This window comes from Caretta caretta, chromosome 14, assembly GCF_965140235.1.
Source record: "Caretta caretta isolate rCarCar2 chromosome 14, rCarCar1.hap1, whole genome shotgun sequence".
Lineage (NCBI taxonomy): Eukaryota > Metazoa > Chordata > Testudines > Cheloniidae > Caretta > Caretta caretta.
Genome location: NC_134219.1, coordinates 11,263,021 through 11,282,028, shown reverse-complemented (window position 1 = coordinate 11,282,028; position 19,008 = coordinate 11,263,021). Strand labels below are relative to the sequence as shown.

General features: G+C 42.5%; 1 protein-coding gene across 1 annotated transcript in view; it reads left to right on the top strand.

The window, feature by feature from the left end:
- Positions 1 to 19,008, top strand: part of TOM1L1 (target of myb1 like 1 membrane trafficking protein) — a 244,849-nt gene that overhangs the window by 162,963 nt on the left and 62,878 nt on the right. Inside the window, exon 2 of the mRNA XM_075119249.1 lies at positions 2,126 to 2,203. The gene's annotated coding sequence lies outside the window, so the exon portion shown is untranslated. The remainder of the gene's footprint in view (positions 1 to 2,125; positions 2,204 to 19,008) is intronic.

Below are 19,008 nucleotides of genomic sequence, written 5' to 3'. Positions count from 1 at the left end.
TCAGAACAGAATCTATAATTCAGTTAGATTATCAATGGGATGATAAACCAAGGTCGAGACTTCTCCTCATGCATTTGAAAAACTGAATGTTTTTCTATATCTCAGAGTTCAGAGGAACATTGTTAGGGGACAGAACATGAGCAAACACAGCTGGATATGAGCTCTGGTACAAGGACATCTTCTAAATTGGCAACACGCAGTTGTTGTGCTGAGGACCAGTGAGGGATGGTCAGGTGAGCAGCTAATCTCTGCCAGACATTCTTCTGTTTCTTGAAGGATGTTGAGCAGCTCATGATCTCGAGATGACATTCAACCCATTAGCTTAAAGCAGTCTGACTCCTCTGAGCTCCACTGTCAAAGACCTCGGCTCTTAACTTCATTCTGAAACAGAAGAATGTTTCTCTTTAACAGAGAAGATGTAAACACTTTAATATAATAGAACTTCCAACCAGGAGACTAGGCCTCTCATATAAAGATAAAATGAATTAATTGTATTAGCATGTCCACCTATTTAGTGAGCATTTCCTTAGCCTGTCATGACTTCAGAGGGTTTCACTAAATCAACCTTGTCTATAAACCTCAGTATATTATACAATTCAGTTATGACCCTGCATTATCACTTATCTTCTAATGAATACAAACCTCATTTTCTTAGCCTCTTGCCATAACTACAGCACTGTAAGGTTCTTTATTGTTCTAGCTGCTGTCTTTTTATGCTTTTTACCAGTTCTGCCATAATCTTTCTGTCATATGTTATGGCATTTTCATATGGGCTGGTGAGGCGCTAATCAAAGGCAATAAAATGTCTATGGCCAATTCATTTGCGCAATTGCAAGGAGGTGAAAATAATGGCCTAATACCACAATCATATTACAATCCTCTGGGGACATTGCAGGATAGTATTTTTTTCTTATAGCTTGGATTGCTGCGTGAACAGAAAATAATTTTGTTATAGCTTTCATTTTATAGAGTCCCATTCATTCTAATGTGCCTCTAACCATATACACACAACATGAGGGAAGGTCCTCTCAAGGATCAGAAACTGGCTAAACGATGGGAAACAAAGGGTAGAAATAAATAGCCTTCACAAGGGAAAGTGGAATATAGCGGGGTCCTCCAAAGATCTGTATTGGGACCAGTGCTGTTCAACATATTCATAAATGATTGGAAAAGGGGGTAAACAGTGAGGTGGCAACATTTGCAGATGATAGTAAATTACTCAAGATAGTTAAGTCTGACACTGCCTGTGAGAAATTACAAAGGGATCACACAAAACTGAGTGACTGGGCAACAAAATGACAGATGAAATTCAATGTTGATAAGTGCAAAGTAATGTACAGTGGGGAAAAAAATCCTAGCTATACTTACAAAGTGATGGAGTCTAAATTAGCTGTTACCTCTCAAGACAGAGATTTTGGAGTCGTCATGGATAGTTCTCTGAAAACATCTGCTCAGTATGCAATGATAGTCAAAAAAGCTAACAGCATGTAAGGAACCATTACGAAAGTGATCGATAATAAGTGAGAAAATATCCTAATACCCCTATATAAATCCATTGTATGCCCACTTCTTGAATACTGTATGCATGGTTGCACAATCTCAAGAAAAGATATATTGGAATTGGAAAAGGAGATGGGCAACAAAAATGATTAGGGGGGTGGAACCACTTCCATATGAGGAGAGATTAAAAAGCTTGGGACTCTTCAGTTTAGAAAATAGACAACTAAGGGGAGCTATGATAGAGATCCATAAAATCATGAATGGTGTGGAGAAAGTGAATAGGGAAATGTTATTTACCCCTTCACATAACACAAAAACCAGGGGTCACCCAATGAAATAAATAGGCAGCAGGTTTAAAACGAATATAAGGAAGTACTTCTTCAAACAATGCATAGTCAACCTATGGAACTCATTGCTAGAGGATGTTCCAAAGGCCAAAAATATAACTGGGTTTAAAAAAAAGTAGATAAATTCATGGAGGATAGGTCCATCAATGGATATTAGCCAAGATGGTCAGGGACGCAACCCCATGCTCTGGACATCCCTAAACCTCTGATTGCTGGAAGCTGGAACTGGACATCAGGCGGTAGATCACTCAATAATTGCCCTGTTCTGTTCATTGCAGCTGAAGCACCCGGCACTTGCCACTCTCAGAAGACAGGACACTGGCGGGCTAGATGGACCATTGTTCTGACCCAGTATGGTAATTTATATGTTCTTTATTCTTAACTTCAATTAAGTGCTGTGATGCCTGGAGATGTGGGCAGCATTTTGGTGTTCAAAGCACATTGAACAACAATGGGCAGAGGGGAACTTTTGGCCAAAGACTGAGACAAACAGAACTATTATGAAAAGGACTGTTTTTAAGTTCCCTGTTGAGAAAATAGACTCATGGTTTTTCATCTCTTGTCCATAAGACTCGCACTTAGTAAACTGCCGGAAACTAAACTGATTTACCTCAGAAGGCTGAGATGCAGAATCAGTGCTCCCAAGGTTAGATCTGAGGTTCTACCCTGAGAACCAAAGTATTTTAAATCTGGTATATAGCCTGTTAAAACATTATGGCTAGAGCACTGTTCCAGACTTTGCTGGGTCACGTACCACCTACTTAAATAATGATTGTGAAGTGAATCGGTAAAACATCAAACTCATATAGCACCAGTCGTACATGTATCACAGTCTGGGAGGCCCTCCATAGGAAGTCCATTTTTCTCACAGTGACAGCCATGGGAGTAGCAGGTGGCACCAGAGTATGTATCTTCTTAACAGTCCTAAAAACCCCTTAGGTAAGAGTGAATCAATTTGTCATTAGTTTTAACTGCTGGAAGATCCCAGACCACTATTCCAAGGGCTACTTTGGAAAATTCATTTTTCTTGTAATCAGGTTGTAATCTCATGGTCTCGTTCCTAAATCACTGTGTACTAGATGACTAGCACATCCCAGAACTCTCAAAAAATGGCCTTCATGATTTAGCCACCTTGCAACACTGGAAAGAAGAAATGAAGTTTGTAGTGGCAGCAAGTTCTGTCGTGGCAGTGGATTTATTACATGAAAATGAACTCCACAAAAATGCTAGTTTCTTATATGACTCACACACCAAAACCATGTTACTTTTAAAAAGTCATTGTTAACAGGTCCCTCTAGTAGCTTTGATTGGCATCTACGCAGCAGAAAGATGATCCCCCCAAAAAAATCCTGGAGGAATTGTAGGTAATAAAATACATCCTCCTTTTTGGCAGCATCATTACCACATACAAAAAAGCAGTAATTTACCTCAACTGCTGCTCTTCCTAGGAATGAGGTCACTGTTGGGAATAAGTTGGATAACTTTGCCTCTCCTTGTAAGACTGCTAATGAGTTGGCCTGAGAAATACTTTGTATGATAAAGTATTTTGAAATCAAGATGCTGTATTTCACTCTCAGGCCTAATGAGTCTTTGAACACCAGCCAGTAAAAAAGTAGGGATTTGCTACCTCTTTATCACAGCTCCAGGTATGTTTTCCCCCCTCCTCCTCCTCCCTCCCCCCCCCCGCCCCCCCGCCCGCAAAGCCCAGTCCACACTGCAGCCAAGTGCATCTTAGAATCATGTTTGTAAACTACCTTCAGATGTGGTTGGGGCTGGCTTGTTTTTCTTGCTCTAGAGTGATAGGGTGTTAACAGTCAAAGGCAGGCATTATGCTGCCTAGAGAAGTGTACCGAATCCCATACATTGTCTTTGTCTGCAAAGAGAAAGAGTTCTCCAGTTGACTTCAATGAGCACTCTGTGACTCTTCTGCTCCCAGAGCCCTAGATTTATTATTATTTAACTTCTATATTTCAGTAGCACCTAAATTCAAAAATGGGTTGTGTCCCATTGTGCTAGGTACTTAAAACATAATAAACGGCCCCTCCCACAAAATGTTTAGAGCCTAAAAGATAAGGCATAACTGGTCGATGAATGGGCCACGGTTGAGAGAGGGACCCAGTCAATAGCAGCGATCATAATTTGCCACGGGTCTACACATCATGAGGTTGCAGCTTCCTGTATGTGTCCTGGTGGAGGTGAATGTTGAAAGACTTGAAGGATATTGACTGGGAGCTTTTCCTAGTTGTAAAGGGTGTCATAAATGGGAGGGTCACTTGGTGGCCCTTTAAGAAGAATGGTTTCAGAGTAGCAGCCATGTTAGTCTGTATTGGCAAAAAGAAAAGGAGTACTTGTGGCACCTTAGAGACTAACCAATTTATTTGAGCATAAGCTTTCGTGAGCTACAGCTCACTTCATCGGATGCATTCACTTTAAGAAGAAGTAAACCTCAGCCCCGCCTGTGACACAGTTAGTTCACTCCCTGGTGGTAAGATGCAGTAAGGTCATGTAACTTGACTTCTTCGGGAAAGATAAGAGGCCTTGGGGGAGAGTAAGATGTTCTCTTTCCAGGGGAAAAAGTTGTCTTGGTGGGGAGAGAGGGGAGAAAAGGAAGCCCTGTAGTTGCTGCTCAGCAAAAGAGCAGGGAGTGACCCAACAGAGCCCGGGGGGATTGATGGGGAGAAACGGAAAAGAACCTGGGAAGGGCTGAAAACTGAGCCAGGGGGCTTTATAAGAGAGTTTGAGTGAAAGAGAGACCAGACTCTCAGGATAGAGCAGCTGAGCCCCACTTGCAACTGAGATGTAGACTATGTGGATTTCGTATGTTTGTCTCTTTGGACTGGTATATCTCGGAGGGGGTGGACTTTCGTTATATGATTTAGCCAGCCCTCGAGATCCAGCTGGGGAATGGGGTCTGGGGCTTGCCCCACTCCGGTGCTCCAGCCAGGAACCAGGATCGGGGGCTGCACCACAGAGCTCCCAGAAGCAGCAGCATGGCCCCCGTCCAGGGCTCCAGACGGGGAGCAGGGTCGGGGACTGCTCCATGCAGCTCCCGGAAGCAGTGGTATAGCCCCCCTCCTGCACCTATACATTGGGGCAGCCAGGGGGCTCCACTCTGCACACTGCCCCCATCCCAAATGCCGCCCCCGCAGCACCCATTGGCTGGGAACCAGAGCCAATGGGGGCTGCAGGGGTGGTGCCTGTGGACAGTGTAGCGTGCAGAGCTGCCTGGCCGCACCTCTGCATCGGAACTGGAGAAGGAACATGCCGCTGCTTCCAGGAGCCACTTGAGGTAAGTGCCGCTCAGATCCTGCACCCCTGAGCCTCCCCCTGTGCCCCAACCCCCTGCCCCAACCCTGAGCCCCCTCCCATCCTCTGAACCCCTCAGTCCCAGCCCGGAGCACTCTCCTACACCTCAAATTCCTCATCCCCAAACCCACCCTATAGCCTGTACCCCCAACCAGAGCCCTCACCCCCTCCAGCACCCGAACCCCAATTTTGTGAGTATTCATGGCCCACTGTACAATTTCTATTTCTAGATGTGGTCCTCGGGCCAAAAAGTTTGCCCTCCCCATTTGAATTTTACCTTGGTTCCTTCCATTTTATATCGCTTAGCCGTTGAATCTGATCCATTTGATGCTGTGACTGTCTCCGGCCCACAGAGATGAAAACAAGTGAGCAGCAGCAGGAACAGAACAAAAAAGAGGCCAAAGCAAAAAACAGGGCTTCGTAGTTCTTGTTGCTTCATTTTACTCATATTTAAGTCAAAATGGATACAGAAAAAACTAGAGATAGGCCTGCCCCGAACCCTGGATGCGGCTCTCATTTATGGCTAAGTGTCTATCATGGGCCTTTGAATAACAGTTCCTGAATTTTGGCCTGTTCAGAATCTAGATATGAGACTGAATGTTGCACCTCACACACATCTGGCTAAACGTTAAGTGATTTTGATGCATACAAGCAGATGATGTCCATGTGTCGGTTTTCCTGGAGCATGCTGCAGTCACCAAAATCCTTCTATCCTATTCCCTTGGTCTTTCTCTGTAAGTGACTCCACGGACAAGAAGGAAAACAGGGTGAATTCATTGGGAAAGAAATACTCTGGGGTCCCATAGGATAATGTGGTGACCTCCCAACTAATCCATGCATCTCTATAGAGAAGAGTTTTTGGCAAGTTCACCATGACAACAGGTGGGGTGGGCGGTTGGAATTTTCTGAAGTATTTCTAAGACTAAATGGCTTAAGAACATGAATCCTGTGTTCCTAAATGCTTGGAAGTGATCGTGCTGGTGTTGTCTGGCTACAGGGCAACATCGTCATGGATCCACTTATCCTAGTGAGCAAGTGAATGTTTAGCTGTTAAAGTTCTGCAAAATAGCTGCCTGCTTATAATTCCTTTCTAAAGAGATTGGACTCGAAGCAGTGTCGTAGTCAGCAGATAAAAATGCAGTGTTCATAAGAAAAATGAACTTGTATGAATTATGCAGTACTGAATGGTGGCTGCCTTAATGGTTTTTATCTGTGTGATTAAAAACTGGCAGAGATGCTATAATTAACTGTGCTTAGTGAGCAGCCAATCGCTATCTGGTGGAGGGCAGCTACAATGGGTCTTGTTGGCATTAAGGATTTGATTTTTTTTTAAATAACTTTTTTAAAGGAAAAGTTATTCTTCAGTTTATTGCCCTCTCTGTTCAGTACCACTTGCCCCCTGATGCTGGGGAAACGAAGGGGACCATCAGATGTCAGAAGCTGGGATTGGGTGACCGGGCATGGATCACTTGATGATAACTTGTCTGTTCACTCCCTCTGGGGCACCTGGCATTGGCCACTGTCAGAGGACGGGACACTGGGCTGGATGGACCTTTGGTCTGACCCAGTCTGGCCGTTCTTATGTTCTTATTGGAATGAAACAGTTGGTAGCTCATAGCTTCACCACTTGGGTGGTAAACTCTGCCAGCTTTTCCTCTCCAGGAGCTAGAATTGAATAGAATGAGGTGGGAGTTTTGTGGTTTTGTGGTTGTTATGGGGAGTTTTGTGGTTGTTATGGGGTGTTTTTTGGTCCATGTTTGTTTGTTTACCAGTGAGATAGATTGCACTAAACAATGGACCAATGGGACAGAGTGCTAAACAGTGGCCTAATGAGAGCATAAGTGGCCAGCTCTTCAGGTGGTGTAAGTGGGTGCAGAAGACCCACTGATTTCTGTGTCACTGGAAATTGTAACGTCAGTGGAGCTATACCCATTTATGGTAGTTGAGGCTCGCACCCAGCATACTCTGTGCCAATGCTCCCTGAAGTCAGATAGCACAAACATCACAGAGTGATTATAAATAATTATTTCCAAAAGGCCAAAGACCTTATTAGTAGCAAGGATCCTTAGCTTATTGATTCTATTACTGCTCCTGATGGCGTCACTGTATATTACTCTATTTGACGACCTTCAAAGTCATTAATGAAAAAGCTTCAAATGCAGGAAAGCAGTTACTCAGATCTCAGCAATGTTGGCTGTACCAACTTTGGACAGCAGCATGGTGTCCAAATTGAATTGTGTTTACTTTTCTTGACCCATGCATGGGCTTACAATGCAGTGAAATTCTTTTCTTTCATGGAGATTGCAAATGTACTGATGACCAACAGCACTCCAGAGATGCCTTTGATGAGCTGCATAGACTGACTGGAGCTTCAGCAGAAATAGCTGAACACTGGCGAATGTGTATACACCTGACTCTCCTAAGTGTAGATTCATATGGTTGGTAATCTGTGAAACTTGGCAAAATGGATTGCTCAGACTTTTGCATTTCATTTATCTGCCCGACTGGGCAAAAAAAATATCTGGCGCAAACCAGAACAGATTACCATCCTTAACACCACATCAAATGACCTTAGAATTAAAATTAACAAAATGAATGAAATCAAGAACTGATCATTAGGCTTCAGACTGATTTTTCCAAATAAGGACCGTCTGAACATTAACATAGTTAGTACATTTCTTGTGAGCCCATTAACACAAGGTACTTTCGCATACTGAATTTCCTTCATTTAATTACAACAAGCTTTTCAAATACTCACTATCTTTAACTGGGGCTAGCTTTTCAAAGAGTTCAGTTTCCATTTCAGCACCTAGAATCCGGTCACTTCGGTGCTTAGCACCCAGCAACTCTCATTGTTTTCATTCCCAAATTGCTCTTGCTTCATTAGACAGAACGGCATGGTTTTGTCCTAGACCCGTTGATATTGCCAGGAAGCTCACAGGGCCAGCTTTTCAAGGGTTTAGCCCTGCCTACTGAAATGGGAGAATCACACATTTTCCCCACTCATTTTCAGTGAGCAACGCTGCTTGGATTGTTGATGGCATTTTCTGCACCCACGCGTCTCCTGTCTCTGGAAGAGTAAGTAAGCATTGATGGTGTCACTCAAAATGAACTTCTGCTGCACACCCCAACCTATTTCTGTAGCAAAGGTCAGAATTGTTATCTATCAAGAGAGAGCAGAAGAGTGGAATAATGAGTTGCCTCAATGCAATGGCCTTTTTACCTTCAGAATGGGCTTCTTCATCAAACAGAGCAGGCACTGACTGAAAATCATTTGGGGCTGTATTCTGTAAAGGTCAGAGTCTGAAATACTAGAAGATAATTTCACCCTAGTTTACAGAGTTGACTCTCTCTACCATGGAAACCAACTAACACCACTTGTTTGGCTGCCTGGCTCCTTTAGCATTCCAGGTGGTGATGGGAACGGGGAAAGCCTAACTGGTGCTGTCACTGAACTAAATTAATCAAGAAAATGTAGGTAACAATAAGGATGCAAACAGAGTCAGGGATGGTTTGCCCTAGTGGGGAAGTTGTCATCGCGTAGAATAGTTTTTCTCAAGGCAAGCAAACTGCATCCTGGAAGTTCTAGTGGTGATGTCTTTATTGTCAAAGTGGAGGCATGTCACAGAATGACCATTGGTTGCACATCTTTCCATGTCTTGCCTTCCAGATGAGGATCAGTTGCCTTCTCTCCCTCTTGGCCTCTAGTTTAAGTAAACTTCCTTTCTGCTTCTAGTTCCAAGGCATTACTGTTTGCACTCACCATTCAGGTAATGGCATTTCTTCAGGCTACAGAACTAAGTTCTGCCACTTGACGCATGTCTACAATTCCTGCTGACACCAATGGGAGTTGCAGATCACAGATATGTCTCACAGCATTCTGTTAGCCAGTAATGTTAGCAGTCTTTCCTTTGTTCATCAGCTGAAGTCAAACACTCAGCAGCTTTGTCACATGGAAGTGGGACAAACGCAGGAACGTAAAATCAGTATGCTCCATTAAACTGTTTAAAAATAAATTACAGTGAGTGGTGTATGAAGCCATCAGGATGTAACACTGCAACTTTATCTGCATTGGAAGGGCTCCTTTGACCTCTTACTATACAAATTTGTATCAGACTTTGGGTAAATGAGGTGTTACATCTTTTTTCCCCCACTTCTGTTTCTTCTACAGATGAGTGAATGTCAGGTTGTGGTCAATGGTATAAAAAATCTGCTGATAAATTTAGTAAAACCACCATAGACACAAAAGGCCCAATTTTCCTCTCTCTGACACCAGATTTATACTGGTGTGACTCCGCTGACTTCAGTAGTTACTCTTGACTTGCACTGGTGTGAGAAGTACAAGCACACTTCTCTCTGTTCATAATTCAAGAAATAAAGTTCAGGCTGTTACTCTGAAACCTGTGAAATTATTAATAAGCTTGAGGACAAATGGGAGCTTTTCCGTGGGCTTTTGATCCGGGCCGAATTGCTGCATAGATGGAAACTCCAAAGGATTCTCAAACCTTAACTCAGAATCTTTTTATTTTTTTTTTTAATGCATTGGAAAGGAGACTGACTGGCATTCGAAAGCTTGTGCATCTGCTTTCAATGAACTTTCTTGTGAACAAAATGTAATACACAAATATTCTATGAAAACAAATGCTGTTAAATGAATTCACTTTAGAATTCACTGGAATATTCATGGGAAATTTTTTTTGCAGTATTTACCCAGCTCTGAATGTGACCCTGTCTTAGGCACTCAAATACCATAATGAAAGGTGCAGAATAAGAATGTAGATGGCCCTGTATCGGTAATGGGGCGTTCTGGATAAATGAGGTTTGGAATAATCACAGTTATACTCTCTGATCACTTGTCAGACTTTGCAGACAAATGGACAGCCTTGAACTACTAGCTCAAATATACAAACTCTCCAGATTTGATTATGGTAACTATTAAGAAATGGGGAGCAACAAAAAATATCGATCATCAAATATTAGGTACTATTTTTTTTCACTATGAAGGGAAACTAAGTATCTATTATCATCATGTATTTTGGTCATGAGTTTCAGTGAATATAATTAATGATTAGTCTGTCATATTTTAAAATATCAGAGGGGTAGCCGTTTTAGTCTGTATCCACAAAAACAATGTGGAGTTCAGTGGCACCTTGAAGACTAACAGATTTATTTGGGCATACGCTTTCGTGAATAAAAAACCCACTTCTTCAGATGCATGGAGTGCCAATATATCTATGACTGTATCTGTAATTTTCACTCCCTGCATCTGAAGTGGGGTTTTTTACCCACGAAAGCTTATGCCCAAATAAATCTGTTATATTTTAAAATGTGATCTCACCTGTAGTGTAGTTTATTGCTTAACAATTAACAATGCTCGTTCTAACTCATTAGTAAATAACTCTGGGTGATCTCTGCAAACACTGAGTAATCTGAACCAGTGTTTACGATGGCTGAGTGTTACGATGGCTGTTTATTATCCGATATGTTAATTATAAGGGTACTACACGCTGCATATGCAGTTGGATGGACTCAATGATCCGAGTTTTGTTTTCCATCTTTAACTAACTTGACCTTACCATGATCTGCTGAGAATATGTGATGCTGGCAAACCAGGTGCCAGCTCATGCCTAGCCCCTGCCTTATCTCAACGGCACACTGACAAATACATAGCCGGAATTAGCCTGGCTCACCTGTCTGTTAGTATTGTTGATAGAGGTATCGGAATTACAAAAATGTGCTTTGTGTTTAGATGTTACGGAATGCTTGTAAGATGCTACCTGCACTAATCTCACCTATAATGTCTGTAGCCCGTGTTATAAGGTAATATTTAAGTGCTTGCATTGTCCACCTCTGTAACTGTAACATTGTAGGGAGAGTGGTCACTTTGGATGAGCTATTACCAGCAGCAGAGTGAGTTTGTGTGTGTATGGGGGTGGGGGGGAGAGAAAACCTGGATTTATGCTGGAAATGGCCCACCTTGATTATCATGCACATTGTAGGGAGAGTGGTCACTTTGGATAAGCTATTACCAGCAGGAGATTGAGTTTGTGTGTGTGGTTTTTGGAGGGGGGTGAGGGGGTGAAAGAACCTGGATTTGTGCAGGAAATGGCCCACCTTGATTATCATACACATTGTGAAGAGAGTGGTCACTTTGGATGGGCTTTTACCAGCAGGAGAGTGAGTTTGTGGGGGGGTGGGGGGGGTGAGAAAACCTGGATTTGTGCTGGAAATGGCCCAACTTAATGATCACTTTAGATAAGCTATTACCAGCAGGAGAGTGAGTTTGTGTGTGTATGGGGGTGGAGGGGTGAGAAAACCTTGATTTGTTCTGGAAATGGCCCACCTTGATTATCATGCACATTGTAGGGAGAGTGGTCACTTTTGATAAGCTATTACCATCAGGAGAGTGAGTTTGTGTGTGTGGTTTTTTGGAGGGGGGTGAGGGAGTGAGAGAACCTGGATTTGTGCTGGAAATGACCCACCTTGATTATCATACACATTGTGAAGAGAGTGGTCACTTTGGATGGGCTATTACCAGCAGGAGAGTGAGTTTGTGTGGGGGGGGGAGGGGCGGAGGGTGAGAAAACCTGGATTTGTGCTGGAAATGGCCCAACTTGATGATCACTTCAGATAAGCTATTACCAGCAGGACAGTGGAGTGGGAGGGGGTATTGTTTCATGGTCTCTGTGTGTATATAATGTCTACTGCAGTTTCCACGGTATGCATCCAATGAAGTGAGCTGTAGCTCACGAAAGCTCATGCTCAAATAAATTGGTTAGTCTCTAAGGTGCCACAAGTACTCCTTTTCTCTGTAACTGTGTAAATCACCAGACAGCACAGTGTCAACAGGAGTTATGCTGCTCATGGTTGACTCCCCCTGCAATTGCTCAGGAACAGCCTCTGGGGAGGAACGGTGGGCCCAGCACAGCATCAACTCTTGATCAGATTCTGGAATCAAAATCTACAAGCTTAGCTAGGGGAAGCAGCTGGTTTTTGCTCCATTCCCTCCTCAAACACCACTGAAGCAGTTCTCCAGAGAGTTGGGATGATGCTGCAGAACTGTGGGTGTTGCCTCAGTGTTCCCCGAGAAGAGATTCTTTGTATCAGTGGTTCTCAACCAGGGGTACATGTATCCCTGGGGGTGCACAGTGGTCTTCCAGGGGGTACATCAACTCATTTAGATCTTTGCCTAGTTTTGCAAGCTACATAAAAAGCACTAGTGAAGTCCATATAAACTAAAATTTCATGCAGACAATGATTTTTTTATACAGCTCTATATACTGTACACTGCAATGTAAGTACAATATTTATATTCCAGTTGATTTATTTTATAATTATATGGTAAAAATGAACACATGCAATTTTTTGGTACTATTGTGCTGTGACACTTCTGTATTTATATGTCTGATTTTGTAAGCAAGAAGATTTTAAGTGAGGTGAAAGTTGGGGTATGCAAGATAAATGAGGCTGCTGAAAGAGGTACAGTAGTCTGGAAAGCTTGAGCCACTGATTTAGATCTGTCCCCTCTTCCTGAGATGTGTAGGCCAGTGACATGAGCCGTTGTTGCTTGGAACGACACAAAGGCTGGTTCACAGCTTTACTTGGTTACTTTGAATGGGATTATGTGTTTTCTACAGCCCAGTTCTGCCTTGTCTTCCATCACCGGGGGAGATAGTGATATTCGAACATATTACATTTGAAATAAATATTAGCAGAAATAAAATATTAAAATGAAATGTTATATCCATAATCCCCTGGTGAGTCGTGCAGCAGTAGAGAGATGTATGCAGCAGGTAGAATGATAACTTAAAGCAAGAAGTAGAGGGAACTTGCAGACTAGCAGCCTCAAGATTTATTCCACATTATTATATTAAGTTCAGGGTTTAATTCTGGCTTTTGTTCCACGTAGAGCCCTTCAGGAATTGTGGGTAATTTTCAACATATTTAAGAGAGTACACTGAGCCCTCCCAAAAGAGCAATTTCATTAATTGCTTGGTACTGCTGTTGCTTGGACTCATAATCCTTTTCTTAAATTACAAAGTGTACTTGAGCCAAGACATCTCCCCGACATGCAGCAGCATGAAGGAAAATACCCTCTCCATGGTTCTGTCGCTATTGTTGACATAATGTTCCTCCGTAAATTTCATGGTATTTCTGGAAAGGGATCTGTTTATCTTAATATTAACATGCACATGGTCCCAATGTTAGTTACATAGCTGAGTTATTAAATAGTAATTCCTAACACTGAAGGAGAATTGTCTACCCGGGAGGGGAAACAGGAAGAGGGAATGTCTAAGGCATTGGCACGATAAAGCTAATTTCAGAAGGATTTATCACAATTAGGAAGAGAGATCATGAGGGACAGATGCAAAATGCTTGGCTAATAATGAACCAGATTCGGCTATCTTTTGCCATGCTGAGTGGTGACTTACTCCGTGAGTAAGAGTAGCCAAAGCTGGACCCTGCCTGGGTACCTCTGAAGGCGGGAACACCTCCCACCTAGGGCTGCCATTGTGACAGACAACTTCCTCCATCCTGACCGATCGCTCCCAGAGCAGTAGACAGAGTGGGATTTAATACCACAAGAAAAGTGGAACATTGAAACAATAATAGGAAGAATAAGAGCATTTCCAAGGTCTGGATGTTTCTAGCTGAGTAACTGACCTTATCTTAGCCTCTGGCCATGTAAACAAGATTTTCTGCATTTCCCAATTGTACAAGCTATGAATAGAAATACTGAAGGCAGCAGATGTGGGCTGAGCCCGTGGTTTCTGCTAGGGAAAGGCATATTTGTTCAAAAGAATTCAGCACAGAATTCATTGCTTGTGAATTCTAAATGCCCTTTCGGGGTTCAATTCAATCCCTTTCTCAATCAGCTCTAAGTGATTCTCTATACATTATTTCAGTGCAGCCTAAGATCAGGTCTCCCTGGACTCTGGAAGGATTTGTGTATGTCACCATAAGTGATGTGTGTCAGGAAAGCAACTAGCAGGCTTCCATCCTGAGCTGAATCTAAAAGTGGTACCAGCGTTAGGTAAGAATGGCAGCTATGCCTGGCAACAGCTAAATTAAAAATTGGGCTCAGTGTTGGAGAAGGAAAAGAGGATTGGACCATGACAAAATAAGTCATCTGATGTTTGTGAACGTGATGAGGTACTTGGGCGGGTTAATTCTAAACAGGTGGGGCCAGTTCTGCCTAAAGCAGCAATGTATGTAATGCACTCTCACACTCTTGAAGATTTGAATCACTGCATCTTCTTAACAAAACAAAACAAAATGTTCTATGTTCAAGGGGAGTATGACTAAAAGCTTCTAACCAAGAATCACAATGCTACCATCTAGCCTTTCATGATTAATCAGGATAGTCCTCTAATTAAGAATTTATTGTATGTTTCAATGTTTGGCCTGTGATCAAGAAAGGAATTGTTGCGGGAGGGCAAAGGGACAGTAAGATAAGGCCTGCACCCTATATCGTCCATTAGAGGAACTGGTATTTTATTTTAGTCCTTAATTTGGAAGGCCAATAGATTTGTCAATAGCTGATGGACGTTATAATAAAAATAAAAAAGTTAATCAGATTAAATTTGGGAGCTGGACACCTTGCCAACATTCCTGTCAAAGAAAATTGTACCATCTACCCATTGAGACAGCAGGTTGGGTTCCCATTTGCATCACTTATGAGATGAGCAGTCTTGAATACTCACAACATTAGCAAGCTGGCAGCCAGGACAAACCTCTGAGCCACTGTAGATAAATCCAAACAGATCAGCCCAGGGTTTTGTATTCCCTTTCGGAAGACAGAAAATCATGGATTCATCATCTTCTGAATAAAAAGTTGAAAGGCCTTTGCAATTCTGGTGGTGCTTGATTAAACAAATTCTGCACAAAGCCCCATTTACCAAACCAATTAGAAGAATACATTTACTGCTTGCTTGCTTGCTTGCTTGGATGCTCTCTACAGAAGTAATGTGCAGTGAACCCCTTTGAAGTAATGTCTGGTAAGAGCTCAAAGATCTTACTGAAAAGAATTTTCCGAATCAAAATGGCAGATGTGATGGTTTAGCAGATGTATCAAGTGAATTAATTGGTTGGGCACTAAACTCTCCCCAAGTTACAGGTATGACCAGCCAGTCTGTTAAAGGAATGAAGAGACACCACACTAAATGCATTCTAAACACATACATTTTCCATGCTCTTCCATCTTCATGCTTTAGATGGTTGTTTTATACTCGCTTGTCAACAGAATAATCACTTAGTAAAGCAGGTGATACGTAAAAAACAGTGTAAGGAGAAAGAGCTATTGCAGGCCCCATGTGAAGGTGTGAAAGCAGTGGAAAGTTAGTCAAGCTGGCAAAGACACTGACAGGTAGTTGGACCAGAGGACTGAGTGGCAGGAATGCTAGTCTAAGCTCGCAGTGTACTTCAGACTTTTGTGGGGACTTTGAAAAGTTATTTATACTTTCTGTGCTTTTATTTGCCCATCTGTACAGTGAGCAGAGCTATAGATCTAAAGTTAGCCCCTCTTTTGCAGAACAAATAATTCACAAATAGATCCTGCTTATTGGTTTTTAATCTGTTCATCATTTAGTCTTAAGGTTACACCAAACCCTTTGGACAAGTAACTGTCAGCCTGTGGGGGGAATGATGGGGTGCACTCAGAGGGTGCAGAGAACTGGCCTCCATGGTGTGTAGGGGATGTATGGACTCCCAAAATCCTGTCACTCTCCCCACTTTTACCCATGTGGGAAGGCAACAGAAGTTTTATGGCAGGCAGGTCCCTCCACACCCAAGGATGCAGGATTCAGTTCTTAGAGAATCCATAAAGGCATGTTCAAGCTCAGTGTAACTGATGCTGTTATAATATCATACTATTTCATTCTGGTTTAAATCTGATCTTCTCTGGTCAGACCTATCCTCATAAGGCTGTGCAGTTAGGAAGATGTTCATATTCTTTGAAAGAAATTGTCAATTATTTATGTTGCACAAGTTTGTTTTCTGGAAAATGGCCATGCTTGTTCTGCCTGTGACGGAGCAGTGAGCTTTCTCCGAGAGATTCTGTTAATTCCAATAACATGGAAAGGGCTATGAAATCAGTCTGCTGTCAAGGAGACAGGAACTGAGTCCCCCCCAAAGAAAACTCTGCAACTCATTTATTTGCAGGAATAAGATGAACAAGGGAATCTAAGAGAAGTTGGTTCTGGGTGGGCCCAGATGATAAGGGGTAAAGCCCTGTTCCAACTTTCACTGGAGGCTTTCAGGAGAGAATAGACCCAACTTGGGTCTATCAGGTTCCCAGGGAGGTAAATTGCTTTTGTTGTCAGTGTGCACTATGAACTTATGAAAGTGCAACCTGATTCCAAAGTCATGAAAATGAGTTCCCATTTTCTATCCACAGTGATGGCTTACTGTCCACCCCATAGCACTGTTCTCCATGTCCCAGACAATAGAAATATATCATTGCTGTGGTCTGTGCTTTCTGTTTCCATGGAGTCCTGCAGCCAGAAGGTCACTTCAGGGAAGCAGGCTCTGAGAAGGCAAAGCAAAACAAACTGATGAGATAAGTTAAAAGGCTTTCCCCCATCACTCCCTGCCCATAGAGGAGGTTTATTATTTTATGGATAGTAGCTGTGTTTGTGTGATTGCATTATAGGTCCTGATTTAAAGATGTGGCAATTGGTCTGTTTCTAAATATAGGCTTTGTTTTGTGTTGAGTGGGTGGGAGAATGAGAGAGACATTTACTGTGTTCCAATCACTTAAACCTGTGCAAATCCATTAAAGGCAACAGGCATAATCTGAAAGCAATGGAACTGTACAGGTGTAATTATGAGGGCATACTCTGTAGAACCTTACAAGAATCTTGATTCTCAGATTGTGGGTTGAGCTTGCAGCGCTGAGAATTGGGGGGGCAGGGGGGGAAACTTTTCAATTTCAAAACGTCTTTTTTACTTGTGAACTGGCCCCATTTGGTATGGAGTTAATGAAAAATGATCAACTTGTGATTCCCCAATGCCTCTTTTGCACAGTTATTTTCCAGAGCAGGATACATTTTAAATAGGGAGTAAGTGGTGCACAGAGCCTTGTGTGGTATGTCTGCATGGGGGTGAACTTTATCCACTGAGCACAAGTCATACAGATAGTATTCAGAGAATGTAGCACACACCTCCTTTGCCATGCCTTCATCAGCCCAATTCATCATTACTTTGTCACAACATTTTAGCTGCAGCCCTTGAGGCCACTGCCCTAGCCTCTGCCTTTGATCTTCACTTAACATCTAGCAAGAGGTAGCACGATCCAGTGGGTAGGGCACTGGGCTGAGATTGAGTTCTATTCCTGGCCCTGCCATTGAACAGTGTGTGAAGGTCATCACTTTATGCCTCTCTTACATCCTCCAAGCTTAATCTCTATTTAGACTGTAGGATCTTTGAGACAAATGATCTTTTACTTTACAGAACACCTAGCATAATTGGGCAGCTAGGCGTTTCTAGCGGCTACTGTTATACCAATAATAAATTCAGCACTTTCCGAATATTCCCACACTGAGATTTGCTCTTATGTGGTTAAATCATCAGAGCATCTTTTATAAGCACTAAGACTGGAGGCAGAAATAAAATGTTGGTCAGGTTGTGGTACGATTCAGTTAAATCTTTTTTGTGTTTTTTTTTAATTAAGAAATGGAAAAGTTCCAACCCACCAAGATCATGATCAGCCCCTCTGACGAGTCATGGGAACAAAATCATTTGCTCCAGCTCTTCTCCTCTAAGTGGTACGTTACTTAGAGCCCCCACTGATTTAGTCATTTACAAATTTTTTTAAATATAAATTGTTTGTCACAGCTGATAAGCAGGTTAGTGAGATTCACACTGTGACTAGGCAGCATCCCCGTGCATGTACTGCTATAAAAACTGCCTTCGTTCAAACTTAAACCCAAGTTGTCAATACAGCCTGCTAACAGAACAGCCTCCTGGGGATGTGGAGAGAGGGAAAGCATGATGGATTGAAGCAAGTTGATCTGAAATCAAATGCTGGTCTTCATTATGGAATCATAATGCTGCTGGTCTTCATTATGGAATCAAAGATGGTTCATTTCAGCTTCGAATTCTCAACTTTTCAAGATGTTTCCAACTTGATTTTTCTCCTGCTGCACTTAAATAGTCAACTATTTGGAGGGACTTATCTGTGCAGATCTCCTGTAAATGTAAAGGACAGCTTGGGGTTGGGTTTGTGTTGTAGCCCAGCTTCGATGTGATAAAAATCATAGCCTAAGAAAATATTTGAACTATGTTTTATGATTCCTTTCCCTCTCCCCTTACATCAAGTCTCCTGCTCAGCCCTGCTGCCTTTTCCTCACTGTCTCCACAGTGAAATCCGGAGGCTAAAAGCAGAGGAAAGCCCTACTCTTCTTCTTGGGTTGGGTAAGCTGAGGTCCCCAGCAGGTGGTCCTCCTCTTGGTCGGTGTGGTGAATGCTTCCATTCCTGTTTCAATCTACTTTAGCTACTGGCTTAAAACAGTGGTCACCTCTGTGATCACTATGATTTTCTCTTATGTGGCTTCATAGTCTCTCCCCATTTCTCCTCCAGTCAATTAACAAAATGCAGCTGCTAGTCTGTTCAGGTTATTGGACTGCCTTCCTCATCGTAGCCCCTTCCAGGAGTACTTTATGCAATATACCTACATCTCTCACAGGTAGTTCTTTCTCTCATCCTTGTGTGGGTAGTGTAGTGTTTTGTTTTTGTTTTAGTTAGTTAGTTTTTGCTGTTCTGTGTTTGTTAGAGAGAGACAAGGTCAAAGAAGTCCACCTTGCACTTGGAGCAGTGGTGGTTTGTGGTAGTCCTTAGTTCCTGCGCAAAGTCGGT